This window comes from Apodemus sylvaticus, chromosome 4 (assembly GCF_947179515.1).
Source record: "Apodemus sylvaticus chromosome 4, mApoSyl1.1, whole genome shotgun sequence".
Lineage (NCBI taxonomy): Eukaryota > Metazoa > Chordata > Mammalia > Rodentia > Muridae > Apodemus > Apodemus sylvaticus.
In genome coordinates, this window is record NC_067475.1 from 152,519,503 (window position 1) to 152,538,760 (window position 19,258).

The following is a 19,258-nucleotide window of genomic DNA, read 5'->3' on the forward strand; positions in this document are numbered from 1 at the left end:
CACTTGTGTTCATGGACAGTCCTTGTTTTTGTCCCCACTCTATCAGTCATAAGGGTGTGCATGAGAATAGTAACCATGGTCTAGGTCTACACTTATTACTTATCATTTCCACTGGCTCCCTGATGTCCAACATTGTCAGAAGTCAACAACTACCTGTAAGAGGGAAGAAGGGACTGTGTGTTTATAAGGCAGGAAGAAATCTGCATTTAGCTGAGAGTAAATACCAGCACAGACTCATAGGTTTTTATTACAAATATTTTTGTATGCTTTCTTTATAATATTTACTCTGTAACTTTGTGTTTTTTGTTTTTTGTTTGTTTTTTTGTTTTTTGTTTTGTTTTGGTTTGGTTTGTTTTTTTTCAAGACAGGGTTTCTCTGAGTAGCCCTGGTTTTCCTGGAACTTACTCTGTAGACCAGGATGGCTTTGAACTCAGAAATCTGTCTGCCTCTGCCTCCCAAGTGCTGGGATTAAAGGCAAGCACAACCACTGTCCAGCTATTCGGTAACTTTGCATGTTAAAAGTCATTAATCACATTATAATTGTGTGGAAAAGGTAATCTAAAATATTTTGTTATGTGATTCTATCCTATAAACATACCAGAAAACATAATACTAGAACCAGACATAAGTTTCCAGATACAGAATTTCCTATGCAGAATGAGATATACATGAGAAAGTCAAATGTTACAAGAGGCACTGTTATATGTGACATGATTCTCTAAATGGCAAAACCGTTTAAGGAAAGCTCTAAATAAAACCAGTTGGAGATTTATAGAGAGACCTAAAAACTGAACTAAGTAACAGATGCAAGAGTTTGAGACAAGAGATGTTTTCACCGAGCAAGTGCCAGATCTTGGTCTCTTCTGAGAATAGAAATTCTCACCAACCCTTAACAGGTTTATATATGTATATATATATTCTATATAATATAGATATAGTCTAATATATATTAGAAAGGACTTATGTGAAGTGTGAATGGGTTCTGTATGTTAAGGGAGAGGCAGATTCAGGTGGCATTTAAATTAGCACTGGTCTTTTCTTTAGTGGTTATCAATGAGAACAGTGCAGCCCAGGTTCTTGTCAACTTGACACAAGCTGGGGTGGCTGAGCTGGGCAGAGAGAACTTTACTTTAGAAAATCCTTTCATCATGTTGGCCTGAATATAGGGTGAAGGGTATTTTCTTGATTAGTAATTGGTATAAGAGGAACATGTGTGTGTGTACATATGTGTGTGTGTTTGTAAAATATTTTCTATATTTGTAGAATTGTTATAGTCTGGAATGTTCAATGTCTATTAAAATTGTGCATATGTAAAATTTTGGTTCTAGACTTAGATGAGTATCTATATTTATATGGATTAAAATAAGTATTATATTTAGTTAAGTTAATCTACTTTGAATATTCAGGAGACTTCTGGAAGCCATGAGGACTATTATTTTATGTCACTAGTCTCTTGCCTTCCTCTTCCCTCAATGAAATATTAGAACCATGGCTTATCCAGGTCAATAAATATTATCCTGAAAAACGCAAAAATTCCTGGTAGGCTGTCTTTGTTTGCTTAAAAATGTTGTGATGAAGACCACGGCCCAAAGCATTCTTAATAGGAAAGGTTTATTTACAATCATGATCTGCCAAAGTGAGAACTGAGGCAGAGCAGGACTTGAAGACAGAAGCAGAGACCATGACGGAATGTCGGTTATTAGCTTGGTCCATATTGTTTAGTCAGTCTGCTTTCTTATACAATCTTGGGCCATATGTCTAAAACTGGCACAGTAGAATGTTCCTCTTATACCAATCACTAATCAAGAAAATACCCTTCACCCTATATTCAGGCCAACATGATGAAAGGATTTTCTATAGTGAGGTTCTGTCTGCCCAGGTCAGCCACCCAAGCTTGTGTCAAGTTGACAAGAACCTGGGCTGCACTGTTCTCATTGATAACCACTAAAGAAAAGACCAGTGCTAATTTAAATACCACCTGAATCTGCCTCCCTCTTAACATACAGAACCCATTCACACTTCACACAAGTTCTTTCTACTCCTAAGGGTTGGTGAGAATTTCTATCATCAGATGGTGGCCAGACATGGCACTTTGTTTCTGAAATGACCTCTTATATTACATCTCAAACTCTTACATCTATTACTTAGTTCAATTTATAAACAATTCGATACCTCTCCAACCTGGAAGGACAAGACAAACATGATCACCAGTTTTGGGGAAAAAAATCACCCCAAAACTTCACAGAATTCCTTTGTGTTTGAGATTTGTTTGGCTGAAGATTTGTTAAAATACACTGCAATTACTATACAAAAGAAATTGAAACACTGATTTCTACAATATTTTTTTTTACTTTTTAATATTAGTTAATTAATTTACATTCTGAATGTACCTTCTCCTTCCTCCTCTCTTTCCAGTCCTGGTCTCTCCTCTCCCCTCCTCCATTCTCTTTTCTCTCAGAAATGTGGAGGTCTTTCATGAATAGCATTCCACCTTGTCATATCAAGTTTCAATAGGACTAAAAACATCTTCTCTCAGCTCTAGACAGTTAGAGATAAATGACCAAAGGCAGACAACAGAGTCAGAGAAAGCCCCTGCTCCTACTTTTAGGAGTCCCTCATTAAGACCAAGATGGGCAACTGTTATATACTGCAGAGGGCCTATGTCTATCTTTGGCATGCTCTCTTTGGCAGTTCAGACTCCATGTACCCCTATATACCCAGTTTAGTTGATTCTGTGGAATTTCTTGTGGTGTCCTTGACATATCTGGCTCCTTCAATCCTTTCTCTCCTTCTTCCACGGGATTCTCTAGCCTCTGCTTAATGTTTGACTGTGTCTATCCTAATTCCTATCAGGCTTGTAGTTTAACAGCTGTCAATGTTGAACACTCTTATCTGTGTCCCATGAGTGTGAGTGTGTGTGTGTTCATGATCTTCTGTAGCGACTTGGTTTCCGACCCAATTCCCTGGTTAAAGAAATCTCAACTCAATCAGTAATGAAACAAGCTATAAGCTTAGATTGGGCAGATTTTTCCCACACTACTCTATATCCATCTATATTATCCCATGTAACTTGCAGTTTCGCAGCAGCCTCTCCACTGATCCCTTCCTCTTGATCCCTGTGGCTCCTCCCCTAAACTCTCAGCTCCTCCCCCTTCCTCTTGCCCAATCATTGGCTCAAGCCTTTATTTGAAAACTTAAGTTAGGAAGATGATTCAAAAGGTAACTCCTCATCTACAGCCCCTCTGAGGAGTGGAATTAGCATCAAAATACAAGCCCAGGGCTATCTACAACATTCTTCCATTTCTATAACCAAGTTATTTGTGTGTGTGTGTGTGTGTGTGTGTGTGTGTGTGTGTGATTTGGAAAAACCTTCCTGATATCTCACTACTGGGGGAATTACATTAAATATAAATGTCTTTAATGCTAGACTACTAATTAAAATGTGGGTAATAAATTTATGTGTCTTAAGAGAATGTGATAGTCACTATGAAAAATGGAAAAGAGACTCCTGCATTAATTACCAGGTAAAAATAGATTTAAAACTGTTTTGCCATAAACTTGTGTTATCTATGTAAGTTTTATTTATTTTCTACATTGTCACTATTTGTTGTCATTATTCAAAGAACAAAACATTTTTTTTAAAAAAAAAAAAAAAGCAGTGATGAAACTGGGACAGAATGCTGGCTAGAAGAAAAGTCTAGTAGGTTTCACCTCACAAGACTGGTTGTATATACCTGAGAAATCCTGTTGATAGTGATACATCCTGGAATGACTGGAATAGCAGGATGAAGGTAACTATTCCAGCTTGCAGAGTTGTATAAATTATTGAATGTCACAGTAAGAGCATAGGAAAATTTTCAAATTCCACTCTGAGTAATAAACTATAATAGTTTGTATAAATTATATTAGTCTTATGAAGCGCATTATAGGATCTGTCCACATGGGAGGCTGGGTAATAATTTGCATGTGATACAGGAAGCATAAACCTGACTCACTGACTTTCATCATCTGATCTGGTAGCATTTCCAAAAGCATATATCAATTGATTTTTGGCATCTGTAAGTATATATTAGGTAGCTGTAGAACTCAGCTACCCAAGAAATTAACATTAACTAGTACCTACACATGACCATGCACTTCTCAAGGAACCAGTTAGTGTAGTCACTAGAGTGGGAGCAAAGTTTTCATTGTCTACTACAGAAGTCCAGACAAACATTCACTGTGTGTGTCTTAGGTGCCTTGACCTTTGCATAGATCTAGATTCACCATTATAAAAAAATAGAGAAAACAAACATATAAATCATATTATTCCAGTATGTTGAGTCAAGCTATCTGAAAAAAGCAATAAGCTCTTAACAAGTCCGCTAAACACTTTAGTTCTCTGTGGCATCCAGTGGCCAGAGAGCACCCCATCCATCCCTCCTAGACACAATCCTTTTCTTAGTTATTAGAGATGACAAACAAAATGGTAGCATAGCTCTGGGAATTAAGCCAGAGAGTAGAGAAAGAAGAATGCCATAACTGAGGGTTGAGCTGCTGGGATCTTTGGATTGCAGAGTATTAAAAGTAAAGTAGAAATTACCAGTGTGCACTGGTTGTCAGTGTAACATACTCTCTAACCATCTGCTCATCTGATGCTATAGTTACTTAGACCAAGCTGCCCCCTGACCTAATCTACTCCATTTTACAAGCAATTTGTGACTCCATTTGAGGACAGAGAATAACCATGCACCTGGATGGAAACAAAAGTAGCATCATCTCACGGATGAAAACATACCACAATCTTTGTGTCCCACCTCATTAAGGACTCCAGGTGAGGAAGTCATAGCCTTTTTAGTCTGGCATTCCTCATACATTCTTGGGACAGGTTTTCCTAATATGATTTTAATACACCTAAATGCCATTATAATATCAACACATACAGTTCAATGTATTAAATTGATACCATGAGAGTAGCTATGTGGGTTTTGGTGTCCATCTGAGACACATCACACCATCTGGGATATGTCTCAAAGATTGATAGAGAACTCTAGATTTTCTTCTGGACTTTTATGCCATTTTGGTCCCTGCTGGTGGTATAGCTTACTCTAATTTCTTTCTTTTGTCCTCTTCTTGTTCCTTCTGAACCTACTACTAATCTATCAACCTATTGGGTTATCTGTACCTGGTCTTACCCTTTCACTTCAATAAGGGGACTCAACTCTAAAGCTTATTTCTGACACTGTATCCTGTTTCTGTAACAGTTACTATAGTTTCTTGGACCAGTCTTTTAGCTGTAGTTCATTTCCATGTTTTTAATACAAACTCTAATTTAATATATATTTCCTGTATTTGTAAACATGATTTGAGAATTATCATTAAAATTAAGATTGTGATAAAAGAACATGGGTTTGCTTTGACCTGAGCTATCAAAGAAAATGTTTTTATCTGAAGTACTATCTTTGAGAGTTTCCTACCTTCTGAATTTACTGTATTTCATAAATTCTGACATTGTGGAAGACATAAAAGTGTTTTACATTTCTGACACATATCATGGAAGGTGTTTATAAAATGATGATTTTATTTTACTTATTTAATGTTGGATTTTTGCCTTGTACAATTATGAAATGGTCTAGGCTTAAAATGTAGTAGAGATGTCACTCTTTTGGTTTAAATTGTATCATAACCATATTGCTAGTGACACATTTGACTTCTTATCTTCTGAAATCAGAAGGATGCAAAGTTTTGTTTTTTTTTTAACCAGAACATGTCTTACTAAAACAAACAAGAATCCTGTCTCATAAAAAGCACTTGCTCTCAGCTGCTGGGGAAAATGGGGCACGTTGGGTCTGGAAGGCTACTCAGAAGTCACAACCTTATAGTGACATAAGAGTAAATTCTGGTGTCCATCACACACTACAGTGACTGTGTCATAAAACTATGAATAGCTAGAAAGAGAATATTTTGAATGTTTACTTTTCTAAAGAAAGGATAAATGTTTGAGGTAATATATTTGCACACTACCTTGATTTCATTTTTATATGAGTTATAGATTTATCAAAACTACATGCATAGTTTTCCTCAAGTATTTTTACAAACATTGTTTTTCAGTTAAAAAGACAAAATTAAAAATTAAACAAAAAATCATATTTTGTGATAGGCATTACTTATAAAGGAACTTTCTAAACTATTCATTACTCAAGGGATATACTCTACAGCAGTGGAACACTAGAATCATATGTGGAGAATCAATGCCTGACTAACTGGATATGACCTAAGTTAAAGAAGAAATGCTTTATAGTTTCAGTGATGCTTAGGTTTTCATTTATAAAGAACTGGGAATCAAAACTATCAGTGACATATCTGGGGCAAACAGCTAGACTCAAAAAATAATTTCATTATCTTGTACCATCTTCCCAGGAACAGTCACAGAACACTATCATGTCTTAAGGATAGAGTCTTTGAAAGTTGATCTCTTAGGCTAATGTGAATTGGCATAGCGTCAGCATAAATCCTATAATTTTGGGAAATCTCAAGAAAATGTAATAATTTAACTACATAGACTATACAATTTGAAGTGTCACCTCCCTATATCTGAGAGTTTTCAGGCTCTTCTTAGATCTTTGTTTGTCATTTCTCAGTATTTATCTCCCACTTGCTCTCACTTTCTCTCAGTCTCCATTTCCCAGCACATACCGACTTCTTGCAGTCTTTTTCAGTCTTTAAAATGAAATTGGAAAGCAAGGGCAGCAGAAGAAAATGTATGGTTCATTTTCTTCTAAATATACTCAAATTTCTATTTAAAATAATAGTTTTCTTCTGTAATTGTTTTAGAAGCAGTAAGCTGACTCACAGACCACAGCTAATAACAAAAGCAACTCAATTTAGTTCTTTCTAGTAACTGCCTAAGGCACTGGCTAATGGGAAAAGAAAGACATAAAAGAATGTTCCAAAGGGAGGGGGACAGCTACAATTAAATGGATTTTGTTAAACCAGTGTTTTAAAAGGCATATTCTATCCTATGAAAGTAAGTCCAAGCTGGCTACAGTTTATAAGAAAAAGAAAGGGGAAGGAAATTCCTCAGTCATCTTCACACCCTACACAGAAAGGAGTGCTGATTTTAATTGATCAAAGCTGAGCACAATGGTCAGAATCCATTCACTGCAGACAGAGATTTTCATGGGGCTAATCCTTTGGTAAGATTTGCCTGAAATTTCATATACAATTTCTAGGACACTCAGGAAACTGACAACCTCAAGAAAGAGATTAGGATTTCTGGGGAGAGCTGAGAGCTCCTTCCAGCTTGAAGCATTTAAACCCAAACTGGATGGCATATTTTGAATTCTTTAACAGGGCATATGTGGACAGTATGGTATTAAATGCATATTTATAAATTTTTGGTATACATTTCTTTTTAGTATTATTATATATTTGCTTTATTTACATTTCTTTTTTATTATTATTAGATATTTGCTTTATTTACATTTCAAATGGTATCCCATTTCCACATTTTCCCTCCAAAAAATTCCCTATCCTATCCCCCCTTCCCTTGTTCATTCCCCTCCCAAATCCCTGATTTGCACTGCTCTATTCTGGGGAATCGAGCCTTCACAAGACCAATGGCCTCTCCTCATTTTCAGTCTGAAATGGTCATCTTTTGGTACATATGTAGCAGGAGCCGTGGGTCCCTCTATGTGTACTCTTTGGTTGGTGGTTTAGTCCCTGGGAGACCAGGGGATACTGGTTGATACATATTATTGTTCCTCATGCAGGGCTGCAAACCTCTTCAATTCCTTGAGTCATCTCTCCAGCTGCTCCATTGGGGAACCTATGCTCAGTCTATTTGTATGCTGTGAGCCACAGGTGTTTTGAGCCACTTTCCAATAAAGATCAAAGTATGCACACTTTGGTCTTCCTTCATCTTGAAGTTCATATGGTCTATGAGTTGTATCTTGGGTATTCAGAGCTTTTAGGCTAATATCCACTTATCAGCGAGTGCATACCTTGTGTGTTCTTTTGTGATTGAACCATCTCACTTAGGATGATATTTTCTAGCTCCATCCATTTGCCTAAGAATTTCATGAATTCATTGTTTTTTAATAGCTGAGTAGTACTCCATGGTGTATCCATTCTTCTGTTGAGGGACATCTAGGTTCTTTCCAGGTTCTTCCTATTATAAATAAGGCTGCTGTGAGCTGAACAAAGAATTCTCAACTGAGGAACACTGGATGGCTGAGAAACACCTAAAGAAATGTTCAACATCCTTAGTAATCAGGTAAATGCAAATCAAAACAACCCTGAGATTCTACCTCATACCAGTCAGAATGGCTAAGATCAAAAACTCAGGGGAACCATAAATACTGGAGAAGATATGGAGAAAGAGGAACATTCCTCCAATGGTGGTGGGATTACAAGCTGGCAAAACCACTCTGGAAATCAGTTTGGTGGTTCCTCAAAAAATTGGACATAGCACGACCTGAGGACCCAGCTATACCACTCCTGGACATATACCCAGAAGATACTCCAAATGTAATAAGGACACATTTTCTACTATGTTCATAACAGCCTTATTTATAATAGACAGAAGCTGTATTCATTTCTATAAGAAATCACTCATAAGTTAATATTTTCTTTAGTCTAGACTGCACTTCATACATTAGGTTTATGATCTAAACTAAAACATGGCAAAAGCAGGGTTGTTCATGTGAGCATAGGCACAGTACTAGCACTAGGCCAGGACCATGCACCAGTTCTTATAGGGAAAGTTTCATGGCCTGATTTAGGAAAAGAGTGAAAATAAAACCTGGCTTTACTACTGGCCTAAGAGAAGAAAAATGGAGGGAAGATGAGAGGAACCTTATGTGTACTAGTATCTCATGGTGTGGTGTATTTTTGGATAGTATGTCTGAAGCTCAAGTAAACTACCACAGGAATTCCAGGACAATTTGGGTATGTAAGGACTTCAGTCATTTCTATCCCCCCTTTCAACCAAATATATTTAAGGATATTTGGAGTTTGGAGACTTTTCCTGTAGAATTATGGTATTGCAAGCAGAAAACGCACCCGCAAAATATGGCACAAACATTTTGAGAGTGTAAAAATAAAGTTTTCATATTACTAAAGCTGCAGTTATTTGGGGTTACTGTTATCTCTAGCAGAATCTAACTTTAACCAGTAAGCAGACTGAGTTCATAATCTCTGCTCAATTATTATCCCTGCATGTGAACTCATTAAAAGCACCCCACTGGCCTCATTGGTTGGTATAGTTAATATTTAATGGCTATTTAATAATAAATTCTGTGTTAACTGAAGTAAAACCAATAGAGGAATTTTTGTATTGGGAGGCCTCTATATTAGAGTGGTTAGTCACATTATAGAAAATGTTAGACTCTTAATTTTACCTTAGCACTTTATTTAGGAAATTTATCTATCTTTTATTAGTAGCACATGTGTCATTAAACTGGGAGGAAAAACTAAGACAAAACTACAACTCACTGTTGGAGAATTCTTTACTTATTCCAGAGAATTAAGAATGATAAGGTTGCATTAATGATGGGCTTGGTTGAAGGCTGAAAACTCTACAACTGACTTCTACCCATCTTTCACAATAGACTGAAGGGGTTGCCTAAATAGCCACTGACTGTACTATTCACAAATGGTGACAATCTGCCATTTATCTACCAAAACTGCTTCTCCCTTCTTCCATTTGTACACCAAAAATGAGTTAGAACTCATTTATGGCAGTCTGAGTAGAGGCTACATTTTTCTAGGCTGCCTCTTTAAGTGGAATTTGGTGGGATGCTAGTTTATCTGCTTCATTTGTTTAGAAGAAAACAGCTTTTTCTAAACTTCCAGTGCATTCTTTATCCATAACCTGAAAAAGAGGGGGAAGAAAAGCTGTCCACCAAAATGCTTTTAGGAAAGAAGCAATCACCACCTTTGAGCCAGTGCACCCCAAGACATCTGACTACACAGCAATGGAAGTTTTCATTGTTTTTACATTTCCTCATTTCTTTTAGTGGTCTTTTATTAGTTTCATCCAAGAAAATGTTTTTCTTAATCTTTCCTGAGCATCATTTTAAATTTCACATCTATTATTGCTTATTTCAAGTATGTAAAACACATTTTACTTTATATATTAAATTTGTGCCTAGCAGCTTTACTAAATCCGCAAATTAATTTTAATAGCTTATCTTGCGTCCTCAGCTTCATCTGCCATCAGGTTGTCCTGAACTGTCATGTCTCACTTGCTGTTTTCCAGCCTTTGCAAATAGCGTCTCTTTGTCTTGTATCATTTCAATTATTAAAATGCCCTGTACAAAAATGATGAAATTCATGTAAAGCAGTCCTTTCTGCAATGTGAGCATGAAACACGTGGCGTTCTTCAACTGAAAATATTGTCAGCAATCGGTCCTGGACTGCTACCCCTCCAGTAACCTCCCTATCCTAGATTTCTTTCTATTTCTATAATAAACACTGTGAATATAATGAGGTTGAGGGAGAAAAAGATTTATTTGGTTTGCAGGTTACAGCCCATAATCAAGGAAGGCAAGGCAGGAAGGCAAGATAGGAACCTGCAGGCCTGAATTAAGGCAGACTCTGGCAGTCTTGCTTACAGGCTTGCGTCCATGGCTTGCTCAGCTTGTATCTTATTTAGGTATTTATTATTATGCCAAAACATTGGGACTAAATAAATAAATAAAATTAATTAATTAATTAATTAATTAATTAATTAATCAGGGGGAGCAAAGGACTTATTTCATTTCCAAGTAGCATTCAATCACTGAGTGACCTCATGGCATCTAGGACTGCCAGTCCATAGGTGGTATGACTGAATGTGAGCTGAACTCTCCCATATCAATCTTCTTCTAAGAAAATGAACTCCAGCCTCTTTCACAGGCCAGTTTAGTGAACTCATATTCTAAATTGAAGTTCTCTCTCTCAAAAGGACTCCAGCTAGTGTCAAGTTGATACAAAAACATGTGACATTTTGGAAAAAGGACCTAGAAGCAGGAAAAAAATATATATATAAAACATAATAATAATAATAATTAATAACAATATTCTAAAAAGTAAAATAAAAGTCTAAAAATTAATAGGATATTAGCTTCATTTATGAATAAATGTTAATACTTTAAAATTAGTGAAGAATTTGTAATATTTATTTAAATTTTTGATATTAGAATACACTTACATTATTTCCTCATTTTCCTGTCTCAAGTACTCCCATCATAGCCCTTCTTGTTCTTTGAATTTCATGGCCTCTTTTCTTTTTCTATTTTTTTTAATTTATTGATATATTTATTTACATTTCAAATGATTTCCCCTTTTCTGGACCCCCTCTCCCCGAAAGTCCCATCAGTCCCCTTCCCTCCCCCTGTTTTCCCACCCAACCCTTCCCACTTCCCTGTTCTGATTTTGCTCTATACTGCTTCACTGAGTCTCTTCAGAACAAGGGGCCACTCCTCCTTTCTTCTTGTACCTCATTTGATGTGTGGATTATGTTTTGGGTATTCCAGTTTTCTAGGTTAATATCCACTTATTAGTGAGTGCATACCATGATTCATCTTTTGAGTCTGGGTTACCTCACTTAGTATGATATTCTCCAGCTCCATCCATTTGCCTAAGAATTTCATGAATTCATTGTTTCTAATGGCTGAATAGTACTCCATTGTGTATATATACCACATTTTTTGCATCCACTCTTCTGTTGAGGGATACCTGGGTTCTTTCCAACTTCTGGCAATTATAAATAGGGCTGCTATGAACATAGTAGAGCATGTATCCTTATTACATGGTGGGGAATCCTCTGGGTATATGCCCAGGAGTGGTATAGCAGGATCTTCTGGAAGTGAGGTACCCAGTTTTCGGAGGAACCGCCAGACTGATTTCCAGAGTGGTTGTACCAATTTGCAACCCCACCAGCAGTGGAGGAGTGTTCCTCTTTCTCCACATCCTCTCCAACACCTGCTGTCTCCTGAAGTTTTAATCTTAGCCATTCTGTAAGGTGTAAGGTGAAATCTCAGGGTTGTTTTGATTTGCATTTCCCTAATGACTAATGAAGTTGAGAATTTTTTAAGGTGTTTCTCTGCCATCCGAAGTTCTTCAGGTAAGAATTCTTTGTTTAACTCTGTACCCATTTTTTTAATAGGGTTGTTTGGTTTTCTGGAGTCTAACTTCTTGAGTTCTTTATATATATTGGATATTAGCCCTCTATCTGATGTAGGATTGGTGAAGATCTTTTCCCAATTTGTTGTTTGTCATGGCCACTTTTTAACATGAATTATTGTTATATGCATATATTTTGCATGTATTGGCTAATTATTTGCTGTATATTGCTTTTATTATGTTTAGATATGTGTCTTGATTCCTGATCTTTCCAAGACTTTTAAGATGAAGAGGTATTGTATTTTGTCAAAGGCTTTTTCACCATCTAATAAGATAAACATATGGTTTTTACCTTTGAGTTTGTTTACACAGTGGATTACATTGATGGATTTCCATATATTGAACCATCCCTATATCCCTGGGATGAAGCCTATTTGATCATGGTGAATGATAATTTTGATGTGTTTTTCAATTCAGTTTGCCAGAATTTTATTGATTATTTGCATTGGTATTCATAAGGAAAATTTGTCTGAAGTTCTTTTCCTTGTTGTTTTAGATATTAGCATATCTGTGGCTTCACAGAATGAATTAGGTAGAGTTTCTCCTGTTTCTCTTTTGTAGAATAGATTGAGAAGTATTGGGATTAGGTTTTCTTTGAAGGTCTGATAGAATTCTGCAGTAAAACCATCTGGTGCTGATTTTTTTGGTTGGGAAACGTCTAATGACTGCTTCTATTTCTTTATGGGTCATAGGACCATTTATATAGGTTATCTGATCCTGATTTAACTTTGGTACATGATATCTGTCTAGAATATCATCTATCTCATTTATATTTCCTGCTGTCTACTCCTCTTGAGTGAGTATGTTTCTTTGTGTTCTAGGTCTTTCAGATGTATGACAAAGCTGCTCCAGTAGGATCTCACCAATTTCTTTGTGAAGATAATTATAGCGATGAGTTTTCCTCATAACATTGCTTTCATTATATCACATATGTTTTAATATGCTGTGCCTTTATTTTCATTAAATTGTAAAAAGTTTTATTTTCTTTCTTTATTTCTTCCATTACCAGTTGAGCAGAGAGTTATCTTTCATGAGTATGTGAGCTACCTATTATTTTTGTTTTTATTGAAGCCATAATCCATGGTGATCTGATATAATGCATAGGATTAATTCAATCTTCTTGTATCTGTTGAAGCTTGTTTTGTGTCTTATTATATGGTCAACTATGGAGAAGGTACAATGAGGTGCTGAGAAGCACCTGTGTTTTTGGATGAAATTCTCTATAGCTATCTGTTAAATCAGCTTAACTGCTGTTAGTTTCACTATGTCTCTGTTCAATGTTCTGCTTCCATGATCTGTCCATTGGTGAGAGTAGGATGTTTAAGTCTCTCACTAATACTTGTGAAATTCAATGTGTGCTTTAAACTTTAGTAATGCTTCTTTTGCAAATGTGAGTGCCCTTGCATTTGGTACATAGATGTTCAGAATTGGGAGTTTGTCATGGTAGATATTTTCTTTGTTGAGTATGAAATGACCTTCCCAAACATTTTTGTTAATTTTCTGTTAAATGTCTATTTTCTATGGATATGAGAATGGCTATTCCAGTTTGCTTCTTGGGACTATTTGCTTGGAAAAACATTTCCCAGCCTTTTACTCTGAGGTTGTGTCTGTCTTTGTTTCTGAGATGTGTTTCCTGTATGTGGCAGAATACTAGGTTTTATTTATGTATCCAGTCTCTTAGCCTATGTCTTTTTATTGAGATTGAGCCCATTGATGTTAAGAGACGTTAAAAACCATCATTGTTGATTTCTCTTATATTTTTGATAGCGGTAAAATATGTTTGTATGGTTCTCTTTATTTGGATTTGTGGTAAGATTATTAATTTCTTAGTTTTTCTTGGAAGTAGTTTTCCTCTTTGTTTTTGAGTTTTCAACTCTTAATATCTGTACGACTGATTTAGTGGAAAGATATTGTATAAATTTGGTTTTGTCTTGGAATATTTAGTTTCTCCATCTTTGGTAATTGAGGGTTTTGTTGGGTACAGTATCCTGGGCTGGTATTTTTCTTCACTTAGGGTCTGTCTGACATCTGCCCAAGATCTTCTGGCTTTTAGAGTCTGTATTGAGAAGTATATTGTAATTCTGATAGCTCTGCCCTATGTGTTACTTAAAGATTTTTCCTTTCAGCTTTTAATATTCTTTCTTTGTTCTGAGTATTCCTTATTTTGGTTATTATTTAGTGGGAGGAATTCTTTCTGATCCAATCTATTTGCTGTTTTATAAGCTTATTATATGCTTATGGGCATCTCTTTCTTTAGACTATGGAAGTTTTCTTCTATGATCTTATTGAAGATGTTTACTGGCCCTTTGAGTTGAAAATCCTAATTCTCTTCTATACTTATTATTCTTAGGTTTGCTCTTTTCATTGTGTCCTGAATTTACTGGATGTTTTGGGTTAGGAATTTTTGGCAACTTTGTATTTTCTTTGACTGGTGTGTCAATGTCTTCCACTCCTGAGATTCTTTCTTCTATTTCTTGTATTTTATAAGTAATGCTTGCATCTGTGGCTCCTGATCAGTTTCCTAGGTTTTCCATCTCCAGGCTTGTCTCCTTCTGTGATTTCTTTATTGTCCCTGTTTCTATTTTTAGATCCTGGAAAGTTTTGTTCAATTTTTTCACTTGTTTGATTATGTTTTCCTATATATTTGAAGGGATTCATATGATTCCTCTTTAAGTGTTTCTACCTGTTTACCTGTGTTCATCTGTATTTCTTTAATGAAATCATTTATGACCAACTTAAGGTCCCCTATTTTCTTCATGAGATGGGATTTTAGATCAGAATCTTGCTTTACATGTGTGTTTGGGTATCCAGGAATTGCTGGGTTCTGATTTTGCCAATAGGCATTGTTTTTTCCTTGTGCTTGTCTTTTACCATCTGGTAATTTCTGGGGTTTTCTGGCCTTGCTGTCTCTGACTGGAGCCTATCCATCTTTTGAACCAAGTTATGTTGGGCCTCCTTGTGTTAGGATGTGTATGGGTATGGGAGGGATCTGGAGTGCTTGATCTGAGAGTCTATGTAAGAATTCTTGGAAGTCAAGCTGATGCTGGTTGGTGGGGAGTGTGTGGGTGGGTGGAGCACATGATCTGTTCTCTGGTGCAGTTATGGACCTGAAAAATAAATGGGCAGGTAGTCTTGCATCCTTTGGAGCAGGGATGTATGTGTGTGTCTCAGTTAGGCCAGATATTGAGGTAGGGGGGCACTTACCTGTGAGCCTGGTGGTGTCAGAAATTCTCCTTGTCAATCTCTCTCTAGGTGTTGGCAGGGTGGTTCGGGCCTGGAAAATGGTAACTGCTCTGTAGAGCAGTTATGAACTAGAATGAAGGTGTGATTATGATTTTCTTTAATGGTTTCAATCTAGAAAAAGAAGTTTACTCTTTGAGGGGTGAGGGCCTAGTTTTTCTGCTGGAATAATGAAAAACATTTAGAGGATACTTAAAGATTATGCTGATTTAGTAAAGAGGTGTTTTATAGTTGCTTCTATGTTATCCATACATAACTTCACTAGCAGTGAACTGTTGACTATGTTTGCAATATCAGGCATGATTTTCCATTTTTGAGCAGGTCTTAAATTTAATTAGAGATTCATTGATTGTACATGTACACCCACATGCACACACACACACATATATATATACATATATACATATGCACATTGTGTGTGTATGTGCATGCACGTGTGTGTGTGGGGTGTGTGTGTGTGTGTGTGTGTGTGTGTACATCTTGTGTTCTAATAGAGCCCAGGACCACTTGCTCAAAAGTTCAAAGTAGATTTGCTTTTCCCACATCAGTCCCTAAGCAAGAAAATATTCTACAATCATGTCTATGCACCATCTAATGGAAGCAATTCTTAGTTGAGGTTGTTACATTCCAAGATGTAACTTGGCAACCAGAAATAGCCATCAAATTCCCAGATAAAGCAGTTGCACTTAACCTACAGGCTTTAAGCTGCAATTGCATAGATATAAACAATGGAAATTAAACAATCTACATAGCAGCTTCACATGTAATATATGCTAAAGGTACTTGTTTTTGAAAGAATCAAAAATCCTATTAAGAAATTTCTGCTTTTATTCTAGTGAATTGTTAAACTCATTTTTATTGAATTGTATCAACTCCTCTGTTATATTTAATGAACATATATATTTTTCTGAAGTTTCATTAACATGATATATATAACACCTGACTTTTAACTACTAATCAGTCTTACACCCTGAAATCTGTTTAACTAGAACATCATGTATTATTCAGTTAACATGTTTTGGGTTCAATTTTCTAACTCTCTTTAGATATTTTATGTCAACAGTCAGACATGAGTTAGGAATGTGATTTTTATTTCCTTCATTGACCTTTCATGCTGTTGGCCTCATGATTATGTTGACCTTGTAATTTAATCTAGGCAATTTTTTTCTTTAACTCTGGAACTGCAAATGTTAGGAGTTTCATTTCTCCCTTAACTACTGAAAAGATTAATGAAATAGTCTAAGCCTGGAATTATCTTTCTGTTAAAATTTTTACTTAGGGATTGAATTTTAAAAAGGATTTTGAATTTTGAATTTTCTTGTATTCACTTTAATAAATTTTACTTTTGGAGGACTGTCTTTTATTTAAATCTCCAAATATTTTAGCATTAATTATCCTATATTTTCTTATAATCTGAAAACCTTGCTGTAATGTCTTTTTTTCAATTCTGAGATAGGGATTGTATTTTATTTTCTTCTTGGTAAAACTTCTTGTGTGTTTATCAATTCTCCTATTCATTCCAGAAGCTGAAAATAATGCAGATGTCTTTCAACTGAAGAATGGAGCCAAAAATGTGGTTCATTTACATGATAGAACACTATTCATCTATTACAAACAAGCACATTATGAATTTGGCAGGCTAATGGATAAAACTAGAAAATATTATCTTCAGTGAGACAACTCAGACCTGGAAGGAATCACCTGGTATGTACTCACTGATATGTGGATATTAGCAAAAAAATACGGAAAACCAATGATTCAACTCATAGATCATATTAAGTTTAACAAGAAAGATGATCCAAGGGAATATGATCCAATCCTACTTAGAAGGGGGAAGAAAATAATCATAGCAGGCAGAAGGAGGGAGGGATCTGGGAGAGAGAGGAGAAGGGGAGTAGAAGAGGATACCAGAATTAAATATGGGCAAAGGCAGAAGAGAAGCCAAGAAGGCCAGAAGAGTGAATGGAAATGTGTAGCTTCAGAGATCGAGGGCTGTGAAAACCTCTAGAAAGTCACTGAGATCTGGGATGTGCAAGGCTCCAAAAATACAATGGGGATAACCTTAGACAAAATGCCCACTAGTGGAAGGATGGAACCTGAAGAGACTACCTCCAAAAGACAGATAGGGTCCCAAGTGGAGGGATAAGGCCACCTATCTACGTTCAAAATTTTTGGCTAAGTTCTTTGACTGTTGAGAATAGTTTTAGCACTCCTATTTTGTTGTTGTTGTTGTTGTTTTTGTTGTTGTTGTTGTTGTTGTTGCTATTTCAGATGAATTTGAGAATTGTTTTTTTCTAACTCTATGAAGAATTGAGTTGGAATTTTGATGGGGATTGCATTGAATCTATATATTGCTTTTGGCAAGATGGCCATTTTTACTATATTAATCCTGCCAATCCAAGATCATGGAATATTTTTCCATCTTCTGAGGTCTTCTACAATTTCTTTCTTCAAAGATTTGAAGGTCCTGTCATACAGATCTTTCACTTGTTTGGTTAGCATTATACCAAGACACTTTATATTTTTTGTGACTATTGTGAAGGGTGTCATTTCCCTAATTTCTTTCTTAGCCTGTTTATACTTTGATTATAGGAAGGCTATTGATTTTCTTGAGTTAATTTTATATCCAGCCACTTTATTAAAGTTGTTTATCAGCTGTAGGAGTTCTCTAGTGGAGTTTTTGGGGTTGCATAAGTATAGAATTTCTGGGGGAATCAGTATCTTGGACCTCAAGCAGTATTACAGAGCAATAGTGTTAAAAACTGCATGATATTGGTACAGTGACAGGCAGGTAGATCAACGGAATAGAGTTGAAGACCCAGAAATGAACCCACACAATTATGGTCACTTGATCTTTCACAAAGGAGCTAAAACCATCCAGTGGAAAATAGATAGCCTTTGCAACAAATGGTGCTGGTTTAACTGGAGGTCAACTTGCAGAAGAATGTAAATCAATCCATTCTTATCTCCTTGTACTATGCTCAAGTCCAAGTGGATCAAGGACCTCCACATAAAACCAGACACATTGAAACTAATAGAAAAGAAACTAGGGAAGACCCTTGAGGACATGGGCACAGGGGAAACGTTCCTGAACAGAACACTAATAGCTTATGCCCTAAGATTAAGAATTGACAAATAGGCACTTCAGGATCGGGAACAGAACGGAGGAGTGGCCCCTAGTTCTGGAAAGACCCAGTGTAGCAGTATAAGACAAAACCAGAACAGGGAAGTGGGAAGGGATGGGTGGGAGAACAGAGGGAGGGAAGGGGGCTTATGTGACTTTCAGGGAGTGGGGAACCAGAAAAGGGGAAATCATTTGAAATGTAAATAAAAAATATATCGAATAAAATTTAAAAAAAATAAAAAATAAATAAAAATTTTAAAAAAAGTAGTGACAATTTTTGAAATTACACTAAGTTGAGGGTGATAAATTACCTCTAATGAAGCAACAAATAAAAATGCAGATTTAAAAAAATAAATCGGTGAATATAATTTAGCAATATAATACAAAAATTTCAGGATCTGAAAAATAAATCACAGATATTGCACCAGTGGGTACATCCTGCATGGCGGGAAGGTATTGTGCAGAGCGTAATGCAAGCAAGAGCATTGTTCTCTTTTCTCCTTCAACTCATGTGCAGTGCCTATCATAACTATAAAGGCAGCAAGTTTGAGGAGTTCCCCAGTCAATTGCACACTGACTTCTTTCTGTCCCATAAGCAGAGGGAGCAGTATTTTCAGCAATATTGTCTTAGTATTTAGTTATGATGAGAACTAAGAGCAAAGGTAGAAGCTTGCATGGTTTAGGGTATTTCTTGGGTCTCTCTGATCAATAACTCATAGGGAGGAAAACAGTTTCTAGCATTAAGAT